The 16433-nt window shown below is 48.1% G+C and overlaps 1 long non-coding RNA gene across 4 annotated transcripts in view; it reads right to left on the bottom strand.

Annotated features, from left to right (window-relative positions):
* The window catches only part of LOC120099967 (uncharacterized), a 94293-nt gene that overhangs the window by 47434 nt on the left and 30426 nt on the right, over window positions 1-16433 (bottom strand). The window lies entirely within an intron of this gene.

Below are 16433 nucleotides of genomic sequence, written 5' to 3'. Positions count from 1 at the left end.
CCACACACACCACACACACACACACCACACACACACCACACACACACACACACCACACACACACCACACACACACACCACACACACACCACACACACACATACACACCACACACACACCACACACACACACACACCACACACACACCACACACACACACCACACACACACACCACACACACACCACACCACACACACACACACACACATACACACCACACACACACCACACATACACACCACACACACACACACACACCACACCACACACACACACACACACACACACACACACACACGCATGCTGTACAGAAGTTGAGGGAACTGCAGAGGATGGCATTAAGGCTCAAACAGTGTCCCTAAATACCACAGAAGAGGGCAATCTTTTGTATTATAGACAACAGAGATGTAGCCACAGTCTATAAAAGCCATTCTTCCCATTTATGTAAGAATTTATCCAATCACTTGAAATATACATCGAAAATGAGCCCATTTCAAAACAACTCCAGAATGGAAGTTGCTTCACTGGGTCATCCTCCACAGCAGATAGCAAATGTCCCGGTCAGTGACAGGTCTGCCCCTTGCTGTTCCTCAGTCCCTTGACCCCTGAAACACAAGACTACCCTCTTCTGTGGCATTTGGGGCCACTATCTGAGCCTTAACTCCATGCTCTGCGGTCCCTCCAACTCTGGAGTCCAAGTACTCTTCTCATAGCTAGTGTGATCTCTTCAGCGAAGGTTTAGGCCCTCCTGGGCCCCCTTCCAACCAGTCTCTGCTAGGTGAGTCCAGTCTCCACCTGGAGCCACCAGCCACACCCAAGTCTACCAACCGCCTCCAGGAACTTGTATAAGCTACATAAAGACATGCCCTGGCTCACTTAGACCCCCTCACAAAGCTGCATCACCCACCCAAGCATTTATGTATCATCCTAAGCAACAGATTTTTAAAGATAGGTAATTGGGGTTAGACAAGGTCCAGTGGTCTCATCACAGATGAGATGTGGGGGAATATCTCCATGTCTCCTTCTTTCCCATGAAGGCACAGAGCAAAGGTATTATCTGCAAGATGGGACTCTAGTCAGCTGACTCTCCACACAGGACTCACAGCCACTAGAGATGAATTTAAATAGCTAGGTTTAATTAAAAATAATAAAAAAATAAAAATATAATAAAAATAATAAAATGTGTTGCATCACACTTTTCCTGGGAAGACATAATACAAATGTCTGATCACCCTCAGACAAGTACAGATACTATCAAAATCTATTTTGGGGTTACTCAGGAATATGGGTGAGAGGTTACCTATAAGAACAGAAATGACTCAAAGACAGCTTCATCACCAAAGTTCATCCCAGCGTGGGTGATAATTCACAAAAGCTGGAAACCTGGAGCTCACTGCACAGCTCCAGGAAGAACATCCTTTTTACCTGGCTCAGTTGATCTAAGTATTTTCTAGGCATCGAGGCCGATCATTACTTTTTTAGGTAGCTCAGCTAATCTAAGAGTATCTCTCACAGTCCTCATTGCATATATATATATATATATATATATATATATATATATATATATATATATATATATATATACTTTGAGGAGAGAGGGAACTAATGAATCTGGTCAGTTTCAGGGACTTCCTGAAGCTTTTGAATTGTTTACATCCTTAGCTTAAAGAGCTTCTCTGTAGGATGGAAAGTTACACTTCCCCTTAGAAGATGCTGTCTCTTACTGAGCTTCCCCTAATGATAGATAGGTTTATCTCGGAGGAAATTGCCACAGAACATTTATGCAGGGCAAAGAAGAGGAAGGGGGTCAAAAAAGAGGGATAGATATTGAAGAGAAATGAGGGGAGGGTTACTGAAGAGATGTTCAGTTCTTTGTAAACTTTTTAAATGTTTTATTTTAACATGTCTTTATTGTGTGTGGGCACACATGTGCAAATGCCATGGCCTGTAGCCCACATGGAGGTCAGAGGACTACTTGGGCAAATGAGTTCTCTCCTTCCTTCGACCATGTGGGTCCCAGGGTTGAACTCCAGTGGTCAGGATTGATTACATGCACCTATAACCTGGGGTATTTCTGTTCTCAAGTGTACCAGAGTTTGTCTTTTCCTCTTGGGACCCAGAACCATCAGAAGAGCTGGAGCAGACAGGGAAGGATTGTCCTACGGGACACAGGGCCTCTCAACTCCTTCTCTGAGGGGGAGGGAGAACCTGGCAGGGACGGTGGACGGAGTGGGCAGGAGGGCTTGGGGGTCAGTCTCAAGCAGGAAATTCCAACCCATCAAAATGCCTGCCCCTGGGTGAGGCTTTGGGTGGGGACCCATTGACTTCTAGCCAGAGGGGGGCCTGGAACTGAGGGGCTGGACTTTCACTTTTACCAGCAACCTAAAGAAAGCCAAGTCTCATTGCCCTTGACTCACCAGCCACCTGCTGAGACTGAGGTGGGGACCAAAGCCAGACCCAGGAAAGCAAGGGTGTCTCTGGTTCCATCAGTCCCAAGATTCACTAGTGCAGCAGAAACCAAGTCAGACCACTGTGACCCCAGAAGCTACAAACTCAAGGATCCTTGGGCAGTGGTATAACCAAGGCACCACGTCCATGGGTGAAACAGCTCAGTTGACAAAGGAGTAAACAATGTTGGGGGGAGGAGTCACACCCACAGCTTCAGTGGGAGGGGTAACTAGTGTGGTCACATGGCTGTGAAGGTCTCCACAGGCTGTGACTTCATTTCTGTTGGGATGACACCACTTGGGAGATGGAAGGTGGAGGATCAGGTTTTCAAAGCCAGCCTCAGCTATATAGTGAATGCGAGGCCAACACATGAGAACCTGATGAAATGAACAGAAGGAAGGAAGGAAGGAAGGAAGGAAGGAAGGAAGGAAGGAAGGAAGGAAGGAAGAGACCTTGCTAAATATACATTGCCCAAGTTGATCCCATAAGCAATCCTCCTGCTTCAGCTTACTAGGTGACCAAGATGACAGGTGTACAACCAATACACCCATTATCTACTCAAGAAATTCAAACTTACTCATCTGCAAAACCTGATCCTGAAGTCCTGAAGTATTGCCTGATCAGGCAGCTGCAACTGAGCATGTGTGCTGTGTCTCCAGGGTCCACTTCACAGCCAGCCTCCCACTGAGGATGGACTCCCCAGGGCACTAGCCCCTGATGATCTCCTATAGTGGGCAAACCTCTCACGGCAGGGGAAAGAAGCCCCAGAAGGCATACACTGAGATGCCCAGAGCAGCCCTGGGTGAAGCAGGAAATGGGCTGGGAAGAGGGGGCTGGAGAGATGCTCAGTGGTCAGTCTCCCATTCACTTTCTCGCCCTTCTCAGCAGCTCACCCACGCTGTGAGCCCAGGGAAGCACAGGAAGGCAGATGCTGGGACTCTCCACTGGCCTTGGCCAGACAGGAAAACCTGATGCCCACTGGCCAGCTCTCCTGGCCAACAACATGGGAATTCCCTAGGGGCTGAGCTCTGTCAGGAAGTGCTGCTGGATACAGGGCAGGCGCCTCTAATTCCCATAGACTCTCCCTACAGATGACCCAGGCAGGCTCCTGGTCAAGTCCACTTGGCCTGTGTGAAGGAAAAAATACCACTCTTATGAGGCAATGCTTTGCAGAGACCCAAGAGGGGGGGCAGGCCACACCCTGACTTTTCAATCTCTCCCTCTCTACCCTAGAGCCATTCAACAACAACAGCACACACACACACACACACACACACACACACACACACACACAGTGTACAACTTCTCCACTGTGTTCTCTGTGCTACTGCACATCCTGCTACAGGCCAAGAGGCTTAGCAAAGGGCACCGGCCTGGGAAACTTTTATGCCACCAAAGGCTGTAGCCACAGTCCCAAAGCCTCTACAAGGGAAAGAGCTGCAGGGGACTCACAGACTCGACCTGGAGTGGCTTGACTGAAAAAAAGACCCACCACACCAACCCCTGCTTCAGCTCTGCACCTTGCCCTGCTGACATTTGGGGTGAGGAGATCTGGGAAGATGATTCAGATGCTAAATGCTCTCGGGACAAGCATGGAGACTTGAATTCAACACCAAGAATGCATGTGGAAAAACCAGGTCTGGTCAGTGTACTTGTAATCTTTGCTTTGGGGGAGACTAAGGCATAGATCCCAGGGACTCTCTGGCCAGCCAGCATGGCCTAATTAATCTAATTAATAGCCAAGTTCTAGGCCAGTAAGAGAGCTCTCAAGAAACAAAAAACTTGGGGCTGGGGATTTAGCTCAGTGGTAGAGCGCTTACCTAGGAAGCACAAGGCCCTGGGTTCGGTCCCCAGCTCTGAAAAAAAGAACCAAAAAAAAAACAAAAAACAAAAAACTTACAAACGATTGCAGCACATGCTTTTTTTTTTTTTTTTTTTTTTTTTGGTTCTTTTTTTCGGAGCTGGGGACCGAACCCAGGGCCTTGCGCTTCCTAGGTAAGTGCTCTACCACTGAGCTAAATCCCCAGCCCCGCAGCACATGCTTTTAGTCCCAGCACCCAGAGACAGACAGGCCAACCTAGTCTACATACCAAATTCCAGGCCAGCCAGGACTACATAGTGAGACCTTGTCTCAAAACAAAATCAAGGTGGACAGCACCTGAGGGAGTCACTCCCAAGGTTGACCTCTGGCCTCCACATGGATGGTCACAGATGTGCACATGAGCACATGCATACATGCACGCACATATGCAATTCTCTCTCCCTCTCCTTCTCCCACCTTCCCTCCTCCCCTCTTCCTTCCCCTCCCTTCCCCCTCCCCACTCCCTCTCTATGACTCCCTCTCTGGCTCCCTCTCTCTCTTCCTCTCTAACACCAAGGTGCAGAATGGATCCTAGAACTTCATAATTCATTCAGGACGGAAAGGCAGTGGCCAGGGCCTGTGGCCTCACCACCCGTTTGTCTCATGCAGGGAACAGTCACTTAGGATTTCGCCCCAGAGACCACAGGAGCAGGTGCTTCATGCTTCAGGCAAGGAAACTGAGATGCATGGAGGTGACATAATCCACAGTGAGCTCTCCCAACCCAACTCTCTACACAGGATCCAAGAAAAGAGACAGCGTCCAGACACACAGCGGGGTGGAAGCAACCCAGATACCTGCTCGTCCCTTTGAGCAAAAACTGGGAGAAGTCAAATTTTGCACACAATTCTTTGTCAGCTCATGGCTCCAAGAGTAGACACACTCCATATAGCACTGGACTCCCAAGTGGGGCACACGCCTGCCTGTGAGCTCCTTGCCAGGTCTCCTGCTGTCTCTGGCTTTCCCTTCCAGTTGTCACCAATCATGAAAGCAGGAAAGAGGATGTTTGGACCCCCCTAAGAGGACTCTTGAAACTCTCAATGGTCAAGTTCACTCAGGGCTGGCAGAAGTCAGCTTCCTGTTTATAATGTGGTGGGGTGGGGGGGATAAGGAGCGGCCTGGGCCACCTAGACACCAGCTGAGCACCCCAAAGCAGGCTGTGGGGACTGTAGGAAACACCCGAGCTTAATAATGAAAAGAAAAAGAACTTGGCAGACAGAGACTGAGTTTTGCTGCAACTGAAACATTTTAAAGATTTTGGATTCATCCGTGCCTGGGTGGGGTGTCCTTAGAAGCGGGTGCACAGGGCTGAACAACTGGCTGCCATGTGCTTGCAGCCTACAGAGCCTGCTTCTCTCCCCTCCCCCAAAACACAGGGTCTCTCTGTGTAGGCCACATTGGCCTGGAATTGCCTATGTAGGTGGTCCTGGCTGGCCTTGAACCTCCAACCCTCCTCTCTGCTTCTTGGGTGCTTGGACTACCAGCTTGCGCACACACCTACTTCATCAAAGAGAGTTTTCCTCAGTTTCCAAGAAGTTGAGGGATCACCAGTATTATTTTCAACCTAGCAGTGTTTGCATTTTATTTTTCAAATTAAAAACTTAGGGCTGGAATGAAGCTCAACAGTTAAGATTGCTGGCTGCTCTTGCAGACCCGGGTTCAGTTCTCATAGCTCACAGCCAGCTATAACTCCAGTTCCAGGGGATCGGATGCCTCTTCTGGCCTGTTCAGGCACTGCACACACATGGTACACACATACATGCCAAGAAAACACTCATATACATACAATCGCATAAATACTTTTTAATTAAAAATGGAGGGGGCTGGAGAGATGGCTCAGTGGTTAAGAGCACCGACTGCTCTTCCAGAGGTCCTGAGTTCAAATCCCAGCAACCACATGGTGGCTCACAACCATCTGTAATGGGATCCGATGCCCTCTTCTGGTGTGTCTGAAGACAGCTACAGTGTACTCATATATAAAATAAATAAATAAATCTTAAAAAAAAAATGGAGGGGGGGAGAGAGAGAGATTCTCTCCTTCAACGTGAATGAAGCAAGTTCACCTGAGCCTGAGGGCAGGGAGGGGTGATTTTCCTAAAGATCCTACTTCTTGCCTCAGATGGATCCCTCTGTCCTGCTGTGAACTGTAGACGTGACTTTTATTTGCCTAATGCAATTGTCACCTCAGAGGCTCACTTCTGAATAAGCTCACCCTGTCTAGTTCTTTCTGAACTCTGGCTGGATGGTCAGCTCAGCTGTTCTGACTTGAACGAACTTCTCTCTGAGCTGATTCAGCCTCACTTCTCTCAGCTTCTCACTGAACTGCTCTGCTCGGCCTCAAACTAACTCTTGTCAGCTTGTTTTAATATTCTGGCTCCTTATTCTCTTTCTTCAACTGCCCCTGCTGACCTGCACTGAACTGCAGGAACTCAGGAACGAGCTCAGCTCCATTGCACTGACCCCCAACTCACTGACTGAATTCAGCTCCACTCTACTGAACTGACTGAACTGATTTCCTCTTGTCCTGCACGTCTCATAAATAACCGTTTTTCCTGTGCTGTTCCCGAGCATATCCTATCTCGGACTCCTTCTGTCAAATCTTTCTCTGATTCACCACTTTGCCCCTCAATTAGACATCATTTTCAAACATGGCTGGTTCCTTCTACCAACTAATTTTACCTTCAAGGTGTATACTAAGGGCCTGTCAGTATTCCAGCCAGAGCAGCCATATTGTTGGATTAAAATTCCTCTACAGTGAACTTGAAGAGTATCCATGGGGTTGGAGTTTGACTCCTGTGGGAGTGTGTGTGTGTGTGTGTGTGTGTGTGTGTGTGTGTGTGTGTCTGGTTCATTCCTCGGTGTCCTGTTTTTTGAGACAGGGTCTTCTACAGGCTTGGAAGAGTAAGTTAGACTGTCTGGTCAGAGAGCGGTAGGAATCTGTCTGTCTCTGCCTCTCTGATGCTAGGATTACATGAAAGAATATCTTACACATTGTGTGGATGTACCACCTGTCAATTCACAAAACCTATGGCCTATAGGAAAGGATAGGTTAGGAGGTGGGACATCTGAGAGGCAAAAAGGATTCTGGGATAGAGTGAGACGTGGGAGATTCACCCAGGAAGATGTAACAAAACGGACACATGGTGGCTGACCACAGGTAACCAGCCACATGGCACGCTGTAGGTTAAAATAAAGAGGTTATTTTAAGTTGTGATCTAGTCGGAGAAGAGCCTAGCTATATGGCCAGGATATTTATAAATATATTTTGAGTCTGAGTCTTATTTCTTGGAGCATGTGACTAAGAGGAAGAACCAGCCATAAGTTCTACAATTGCGAGCATATGCCATCAAGTTTGGGAATCAAACCTGAGTCCTCACTCAGGCTTTTACATCTAACACTGTTGTTGCCTGAGCCACCTTCACAGCCCTCCTGAGAGACTTTTGAGGAAATGTTCTGGGCAGTTCTGCCACTCCCAAGACTATAAGGCCTTTTGATTTTGAGTAACAACACCTCCACCCAACCCTCCTCAGGGCTATCATCCCATGACAACCTGCTTCCTATTGTCCCAGGTTCCAAGAAGGCCTGAGAACTATCAGAGTGACTTCCAGGAAACTCCCGCAGAGGGACTGAAGCTGCCCCGTCCACTTTTTCTGGGACAAAGGCGACTCCACACTGGAGGCTGTGCAGCAGTTTGCTGTACACCAGGCTGGGAGCTCTCTCCCCAGCCTCGCCCTTGCCCTTCCCATCCCACTGCAGCTGCCCAGGAGGCCTGGGATGGTCTGACCCAATTCCCAGGCTTTCTTCGGAGCTCTAGGCCAAACTTACACAATGCTTTTGTAGAGCGGGTCTTGGTTTCCAGCCCTGCACACCCAGATTCCAGTAGGCAGATGTGTGTCACATGACTACTGAATGTACCAGACGTGCTTGGCCAAATATCCCGATAACCTGAGTAGCTCACAGGTTGGGCATGGGGGTAGCCCATAGAGCCCCATGAACCTCTGCAGGAAGTCAAATGGCTGTGTGGAGTCCCATACCTGACCGTATCCTAAACAATTTGTTTGTATGGAGGGGCACGTGAACCAGCTGGGGCCATAACCAATACAGATCTCTCATTGGCCTAGAACTAGCCAGGGAGGCTAGACTGTCTGTTCAAAGAACTACCAATGGCTGTTCCCAGTCACAGGCCTTTTGGGGTGAAGATGAGAGCTGCAGGAGACCCAGGGACCCATCCTGGGTTGCATGACTGCCATGGCAAGCCCTGCTCTGTAAACTACCTTGGAATATCTAAAGGATGAGTAGAGCTGGGGAGATGATTTAGTTGGCAAATGCTCACTGGGCTGACTTGAGGACCTGAGTCAAGTCCTCTTCGGGGCTAAACAGCAGACATGCATTCCTCCTTGCCCTCACTTCTGGTGTGAGGGAATCCAGGCTCTGGGTACGGCAAAGCCCTGCTTGCTTCTGGGTCCTAGGGAAGTTTCCTTCCTGTCCCATCCAGCTCTTGGTCTTGCCAGGAACCCTGTCTTTGGCCACATCAATCTGATGTCTATATCCACTGTCACCAGGCCTTCTTCCTGTGTATCTGTGATCAGTGTCTCTCTTTTTGTAAGGACATCGTTCTGAACTAGGAACCCATCCCCAATTACAGTCACATTCTGAGGCTCAGGATTTGAATTTTTGAGAGTTTTTTGAGGGCACCCCTAACCCATTTAGTTAGGGTTTTGTTGCTGTGAAGAGATATCATGACCATAGAACTCTTATAATGAAAAACATTTAATTGCGGCTGGCTTACAGTTTAGAGGTTTAGTCCATTATCATCATGGCAGGAGGCATGGCAGAGTGCAGGCAGACATGGTGCTGGAAGAGCTGTGAGTTCTACATTTGATCCACAGGCAGCAGGAAGAGAACTGAGATAGTCCTCCTCCAAAAAGGCCACACTTCCTAATAGTGCCACTGTCTGAGCATATGGGAGCTATTCTCCTTTAAACGACCACACCCCTTTAGGAATATTCTAGGCTAGCAATGTTGGAGCATACCTTTAATCCCGGCAGGCGGGAGGCAGAGGCAGGCAGATCTCTGTAAGTTCAGGGCCAGCCTGGTCTACAGAGCAACTCCCAAGACAGACAAAGTTACACAGAGAAACCCTGGCCAAAAAAAAAAAGTTCTAGAAGCCAACACAGGCTGTCTTCACCCTGTTTCTATGCCTGGTCTTTGATTTCCAGTTTCTATCTTTGCGTATCTGGAAAGGCAGATTAGTTTAAAATAAATAAATAAATGCATACCAAGATGGTCCAGATGAGACTGGCTGCAAGAGTCCACTGACTTCTTGCGAGGAGGGGGAGACTGTGAGCCAAATAAATATTTTAGTTTGAATTTTGGTTTGTTTTCTGAGCTGGGATCTGTGGTGGCTCCCAGAGACTCATCTGTTTGAATGCTTATGTGTCAGATATGGCACTACTTGAGAGGGATTAGGAGGCGTGCCCTTGTTAGAGTAGCAAGGCCTTGTTGGAGGAAGTGTGTCACTGGAGCTGACCAGGGACCAGTGGCTTCCTCTTCCTGCTGCCTGTGGACCAAGATGTAAAACTTTCAGCTACTTGGGCTGTGTTCTGCCATGCTTCCCGCCATGACAATGGACTAACCCTCTGAAACTGGAAGCCAGCCCAATTAAATGCTAAGAGTTGCCATGGTCATGGTGGCTCTCCATAGCAATAGAACAGTGACTAAGATAGGGTCTCATTCATGGGCTGCCCTTACACTCACTATGTGGCTAGAGATGGCCTTGAACTGATCCTTCTGCCTCCTTCTGAGTGCTGGGGTGACAGTATGCATTTACCACACCTGGCTTTTATTAACTCGTGCTAAGCATTTATTCCTAGTGCTGAACAGACAACAAGCACAAATAGAAATAACCAGCCTGTCCCTGGGTGGATGGACAAGTGTCAGTAAGTCCTGGCCAGGGACCAGTCAGTGGCAAACAGGAAGGGCTCACAGTGTATTTAATGACTCAAAGTTAATTGTACTGGGAAAGGCAAGGAGCCTGGAAAGTTCCATGCTCTATGTCACAGCTGGGTGGGGAGGGCACACATTTAAACCCAGCACTCTTGGAGGCAGAGGCCAGCCAGTTAGATCAAGTTCTAGGACAGCCAGTGATACACAGAAATCCTGTTGCAAAAATCAAAACAAAACAGCAAAACAAACCTTCTGTATCACTAAGAGATCTCAGGTTAGGAAGGGATACTGAAGCCTGACAGAACACACCAACACTAAATCCCCAGTCAATTCTTTCTTTGAAGAAATAAAGAATTCTTGTTGTGACAAGAAACAAACGTTTCAGTATAATATCAAACTAGATTTTCGGACTTTGCAATAAGACATGACAAAGAAATGGAAAAGAAGAAAACTGCTCTCTAATGAGAAGGGAGCTGTGGATACAGAAAACCCAGGTCTTTGAAAAACCAGTGCTGAGTTGGAGGTGAACTGGCAGAGAACTAAAGGGTACTCCTCTAAAAGGCTGTGACAATTAGAAAATGTGTATAAAAGAAGCTGCTCACAGCCCAGACGCTGGGCAAGTGCTTGTCATGCAAGCATAAGGATCCCCATTATCCTATGCAAAATCACCATGTGGCCTGCCACAAGCTGGCTGGTTAAATTGACCACATCAGTGAGCTCTGGATTTGATTGAGAGACCCTGCCTCAGTGAACAAGATGAAAGAGTGGAGGAGGATGACTCCCAGCATCAACCTTAGGTCTCCACAGGCATTTACATACAGGGTACACACATGTGTTCACAGACTTGTGAACATGCATACTTACACACATGAAAATGGGAGACAAGAACATTGTTTACAATAACAACAGAGGTGTGTATATGTGTGTGGTGTGGTGTGTGTGTGTGTGTGTCTACACTAAAAATCTGAATAAAAGTTTCAGTAATATAAATGTTGGTTCTCCTCAAAATTTGTAGAGTCAGCATAACTCCAAAACACACACACACACACATACACACATGTGCATAGGCATGTACCTGAATGCACATGTATATGTAAATTTGCACACATATACATACTTCCCTTCCATCAGTTCAACCTAACTGGATAACCCTTCCTTGTACAAGTTTCCTTAGCTGGTACTAAAAGGTGAGAAGCTGGATCACTGGTGGTCTCCTAGCTAGCACCCTGAGGTCTCTGAGGCCTCAGAGGTTGAGGCACATTTGTTATTTCTGAGCTGCTTGTCCTGAAGGCGCTGAAACAATAAGCCAGGCCGGGTGTATCTGAGACTCCACCCAACAAGCTTGGCATATACCAGGGAGTAAGATGAAAGGCAAATCCAACACGTCCCAAGTGTTATGTAATTTCTGTAAATAGCTTCTAGCCGGTTACACAAACATGGAAAGTATTCAGTACATGGTAAGTGGGAAAATTGCATCTATTCTCTAATTACAGATGTCACATGCAGGATCCAGGATGCGTCACCTGGACTTTCAATCTCACCCCAAGAGATGTTTTATGTGGCCTGAGTTTTAATTGTTGGCTAACACTTAAAAATCTGGAGAGTTCGTTTAAGCACTCAGGTTCCTAAGTCTTGTGTATGAAGGTGAGCCTCAGTTCACCCAAGGTCCCTTTCCGGAGCTGCACTGGATGGAGCAGCTCCTTAGTGAGGGACTGAGGCTCTCCTGATGACCTTCTCCCCACGCATCTCACTCCACTTCTCCTGTGAACAAGCAAGGTAAGGCTTACAATGGCCTCATTGCCTCTGTGTCCAAACCACTCCCTTACCTTTAAACTCCACCCCTTGACAGCTCAGCATCTCCAGATAGCCCCGCCCTCTCAAAGCCCTGCCCCTGTAGCTCTACCCACCCCTAAATTGGAGAAGCTCTCCTTGCAACCTGGGCTCAGGCCCCAGTCCTTTGAGGGTGCCAGGTCTTTGATGGGATCTGCCAGTGTCTCATAGACAAGAGATAGTGGCCCAGGAGGTCAGCTTCAGGGCCAACTCAAGGGATCAGGAAATTTCCAGTCTTACACTGCAAGGGCACCTCAAGCAGTGAGGTTCTATTATTGACAGAACTGGGGGCAAAGCCAATAGTGACTCACCCATACGGCACCCAGATTCACGGGTGCGTCTCACCCAGACCAAGATTTGACGTGGGCATGAGAGGGGCATGCCCTGGCAGAGTGAAGCATGTCCTTTCCAGGCAGATAGCAGTCGCTGACGTAGGCACATGCCTGCCACATGCTCTGCCTATGCCTTTCAATGAGCCGGAGTAGGTGGGCCACCCATTCAGTGTGGACGGGGCATGCTGGGATGCTAGTGGAGGAGTGGCACCCAGAACCTAGCTCCTCCTCCATTGCCTCAGGGCACCGTGTCCTGGCTATCGCCTTCTCCACTGCAGCCAAAAGCAGAGGAGCAAGACAACTGCCTGGCCTGACAGGGAGGGAGGGGGTGGCAAGGCTGCGCAAGTGCCAGGAACCACAGCAGCCTCTATCTATCTATATACCCTGCCCTTAACTTCCTCTTTCCCAGCGCCTCAACTTCTGCTTCCGCCCTGCACTTGCTTAGGATCTGCCGTAGATCACAGCCACCCTGCAGAGTGTGGAGCAGCACTGCTCATAGTTTTACTCTGCGTATGCCAGGCACATACAGGTGCCATCCTGGCCCTTCAAAGACAAGCAGGAGTCATGTGTTTCCTGACAAACACAAGCTCTACTGAAGTGCTGGAGAGAGCGGTAGTCTGGCAGCCAGAAAGAGCAGGGGAGGGTAGGTGCTACTGTCTGCCTCCCACAAGACAGGGCTGATGTAGACCTAACACTGTGTCTCTCCAAATCCATGTGCGTATCTCAAGTCTCTGAGGGTGGCATTGGGAGGTAGGGCCATTGGGAGGTGATTGTTGGGTCGGGACAGGTCACACTGAGTGCTCTCCCTCCCTCCCTACTGTGTGAGGGCACAGTGAGAAGACCATCCCATACAACCTGGCCACAGAACTCAGCTTCTGGGCCTGAGAAAGGAGCCGGATGAAGCACCATCTTCTGGGGGTAATTCCCTGGAGATTATTCAATGTCTGTGTGCATGTGCGGTGCGTAGCAGGGGTTGACTGTGGAAGCTGTAGGACGGCCTCAGGTATTGTTCCTCAGATGTCCTGTTTTGTTTTTGACACCCCGTCTCACACTAGCTTCAGACTCGCTTATTAGATTTGGCTGTCTGGCCAAGGAGCCCCAGGAGATGGGATGACAGGTGGTTGTGAGCCCTCCACAATGGGTATTAGGAACTGAACCCAGGTCCTCTGGAAGAGACATGTATAACCTCCCAATCACAGAACCCTCTCTCCAAGGAAACTTATGTTTAATGGTGTTTGTGGAGATCAGAGGGGGAACTTGCAAGGGTCAATGCTCTCCTTCCCCGATGTGGGTACCAGAGAACAAACCCAGGGTGTTGGCAATGCTCACCAAGTCATCTTGCCAGTCCCATGCCCAGCTTTTTACCTGGGTGCTGAGCATCAGGCTCCGTCCGACTCTCAGACTTGTGCGAAGAGCGCTTTACCAATTCAGCTACCTCCCTAGCTCCAGTGGCTTTGTGAATGGCTCCTTCTCATCCTATATGACCATTTCTGTTTTCTCAGGCTTCTCAGGACAGCCATGCTCATAGAGCCCAGGGACCCCCATGATACTGAGCCTCACAGCCTCCTGCTGCTGAGCAAGCTGCCCTCTGCTCCCTAACCTCATTCTCCCTCCTTCTTTATTCCTTCAGAACAAGAACATTAGACTCGGGGCAGAAAACACTGTCACCATACCCAGAAATTTAGAAGCTATGATTTCAGTCTTTTCTTCTGCTTTGACCTAATTTAGAAAAGGGCTGTTAGACACCCCTGCTCAGGTTGTAAATTTTTGGTTTTATTGCATTATAATCGCAGAGTGTGATTTATGGAAACATAAAAGTGTGATGTAGAAGCCAGAAAGATGTCAGTTCTCAATGTGTGCATAGATATACACCACACACATACACACACCACATACATAACACACACACACACTCACACATATGCACACATAGACCACACACATTCTCACACTCTCACACATCCATACCCACTCAGACACTAGTTATAATATGATTATATGTCTCATAAGTCAAAGTCTTAAAAAAATATGTTAAATCTTTTTTTTTTTTTTTTTGTGACAGGACCTTACTCTAGCCCTGGCTGGCCTGGAACTCCCTTTCTGTGGCTGGCCTTATCCTTGCAGCAATCCTCCTGCCTCTCCTCCAGGATTCCAGATCACACACATGCACCACCATGCCGAGCATTCTTTATGACAGGCTCATAAACACTATCCAAACGCGCTGGGCAGACTCTACTTCAGCACTTAGTAGTTTCTAGTGTTCTAAGAAGGTGCTGTAGTGTGTTTTACATACAAGCTTAGAGTCGGGTCCCCACTCAGACCCTTGGATGATTCCTAGTGACAGATACAAAGCCCACACTGACCAAGATGGCAAAGAGCTCCAGAGGCAGATGGGGTCAATGCTCCCACCTTTCAGATCATAGAAAAAAGGTTTCTGCCTTCTCACGTTTGGAGAAACCAAAAGACCAAAAAAAGGGCATCAGGACAAAGTGGGTTTCTGTCTACTTGTCATATTTACAATTTTTTGAATGACAAATGGTGAGGCTTCATCGTCTGCTACTGTGAGCCCCCTCCGTCTATCTTCACTGAGGAACACAGAAGGACTTGCTTCATTCTGTGCATGGACTTGCTGTTGAATTTTGCCCGGGCCAGAATCTGCACTGCCCCCTCACCGCCTTTTGGCTACATTTAGTTGGTGTGCATCAGCTACATGTGTTTGCCCATTGAGCAGATGGGCTATAGGGGTTCAGACTGAAAATGGTGCACTTGTATACAGCTCAGATCCAACTTGGAGTCCCCTTAATAAGAGAATCTGTACCATTTACATTTATTACTGTTGTCTTGTCTTTAAGGATTTGCTTATAATTTTTATGTATGTATGTGGGGTGGGGAGAGGCTGTGCATAGGCCCACCGAGGCCTGAAGAGTGCGTCAGGTCTCCTGGAGCTGGAGTTTCAAGCAGTTGAGCTGCTGAGAAGGGTAAACCCAGGTCCTCTGCAAGAGCAACAAGTGCTCTTAACCACTGAGCCTTCTCTCTGGCTCCTTGTTCTGTTTTTAAGGCAAGGTCTGACTCTGTAGGCCAGGATGGCCTGAAATGTAGTATGGAACCCACACCACCCTGGAACTTACAGCAATCCTCCTGCATCAGCCTCTGAGTGTTATGATTTCAGTCATATAACACCACATCTAGCTATACTTATTACATAACCAAGGCCCACACTACAGTTTTTGTCTCCTTATTCTGTGTGTGTGTGTGTGTGTGTGTGTGTGTGTGTGTGTGTGTGTGTGTGTTGTTTGTTTTCTGTATTTGGCTGATTATTTATAGTAAGTTGAACTTTGTGCTTTGGGTTTGATCTAAGATAGGGCCTTGCTCCATAGCCCGGGCTGGCCTTGAACTCAGTTCAGTCAATAGTTTCAGACTTACAGAAGTGGTCCTTCCCCGAGGCTGCACCACTTCTATTGTCTCACCATACCACGCCTTGGTTCTGCATTGGATTTTGATCTCTCTGGGCTTTTTTCTTTTTCTTCTGTTTTACTATGATTTGGTGGGTTTTTCCTTTCTGCCCAGTTTTAGTTTGCTTTTTTTACTTTTTTTTTTTTTTTGTCTCTTATGATAGTAAGCAGTGTGGGATGTTGGTATAAATCACCTTTTTCAATAAATGGGTACATTTCTTCTGCTCTGGCCCCCTTCTCAGACCCTGAACAAGATGAGGGTCAGGCCTTGTCTGATCCCACCCAGTCAGCACGTCTTCACCATCTTTACCTCACACAGTCTCCTCTGAGTAGTTTAGGGGAGGCATTCCTTGCTGTGGGCATGAAGCTCTGTCTTGGTGCTGTGTGGTTCCCTTTCTGGTCACTCTCTGAGCGTTTGATGAAGGCTGAGGAGAGATGACCTCGCCTGTTATCAGCAGAGCCACCAACACTCCTGCCTAGCATGTCGCCTTGGACCACTTACAGCCGAGCTCTTCCGACTGCGCTTTGAAGCTTCAGGACAAAGGTGACAAAGGTGAGGAGGTAGA

This window comes from Rattus norvegicus, chromosome 1 (genome assembly GCF_021556685.1).
Source record: "Rattus norvegicus strain SHRSP/BbbUtx chromosome 1, alternate assembly SHRSP_T2T, whole genome shotgun sequence".
Taxonomy (NCBI): domain Eukaryota; kingdom Metazoa; phylum Chordata; class Mammalia; order Rodentia; family Muridae; genus Rattus; species Rattus norvegicus.
Note: the sequence above shows the minus strand (reverse complement) of the source record. Positions and strands in the feature narration are given on the sequence as shown.